This window comes from Scylla paramamosain, chromosome 35 (genome assembly GCF_035594125.1).
Source record: "Scylla paramamosain isolate STU-SP2022 chromosome 35, ASM3559412v1, whole genome shotgun sequence".
In the NCBI taxonomy this organism is placed as follows: domain Eukaryota; kingdom Metazoa; phylum Arthropoda; class Malacostraca; order Decapoda; family Portunidae; genus Scylla; species Scylla paramamosain.
In genome coordinates this window covers 9,100,001-9,100,986 of record NC_087185.1, presented here as the reverse complement: position 1 = coordinate 9,100,986, position 986 = coordinate 9,100,001, and the positions used below count along the sequence as shown (strand labels likewise).

Genomic DNA, 986 nt, shown 5'->3' with positions numbered 1-986 from the left:
GGAGCGACACAGATGTTTTATTTGAGAACAAAGCGATTCCTTATGACACACACGAGTAGGAAGACAATGGTTAGACGACAACTGTGTGTGTATGTGTGTGTGTGTGTGTGTGTGTGTGTGTGTGTGTGTGTGTGTGTGTGTGTGTGTGTTTATATTATCTTACATACGTACAGGTGTGTATGATATATGCTTTACAAAAAAAAAAATAAATAAAAATAAAAATGTGATGATAATAATAATGTGTTATTAAGTCGCCTGGCAGCCATAGTACTTGTTGTTGTTGTTGTTGTTGTTGTTGTTCTGTTTCTTCGTCTTTTTCTAATCGGCCTCACCACCAACAACACCACAATCCTTCGTCCTTCTGTTCATCATCATCATCATCATCATCTTCTTTTTCTTCTTTTTCTTCTTCTTCTTCTTCTTCTTCTTCTTCTCGACTTGCCAAGAATGCTCACATATCTTCCACTCTTAACCTCATACACTATAAGATAATTTACAATATTCTCACGCACTTAAAGGAAAACGGAGACAAAAGGGGCATTTCTACAATCCCCTTAGAGAGAAATAATCTTAGAATAATACTGTAAACCCAACCGAATATAAAAGGAAAGCAAACGGGTAAACAAAATGATATTTCCACTAACTCTCCCTTAAAATAAAAGGAAAAAAAATCTCATTAAACACAAGTAATTATAGAACGAAAGTAAAGGAAAAGTACAAAGAGTTATCAATACTAACGTTCTCCTAAAGAAATCGTCTAAAAACGAACCCAAATTTTGCAAAAGGGAGATAGAAAAAAAATGGTGATAGAGGGAAGAACAAAAGTGACATATCTAAAAAAAAAAAGGTAAAAGAAAATAGAAAAGAAAGAAGAAAAGAAAACACTTAAGACGTGAAGCCATATATATCAATAAATATCCTAAAATCAGGCGTAGAATCCGCCATATTCAAATGTTAATATAAACACAGTCTATTTACATAAACGT

The 986-nt window shown here is 33.4% G+C and overlaps 1 long non-coding RNA gene across 2 annotated transcripts in view; it reads right to left on the bottom strand.

The window, feature by feature from the left end:
• Positions 1–986, bottom strand: part of LOC135090649 (uncharacterized) — a 20,963-nt gene continuing 19,977 nt past the window's right edge. For both annotated transcript variants that reach the window (XR_010262067.1, XR_010262066.1), the window contains exon 7: positions 1–986. This exon is cut by the window's right edge and continues 1,564 nt beyond it. This is a non-coding gene — a long non-coding RNA (uncharacterized LOC135090649).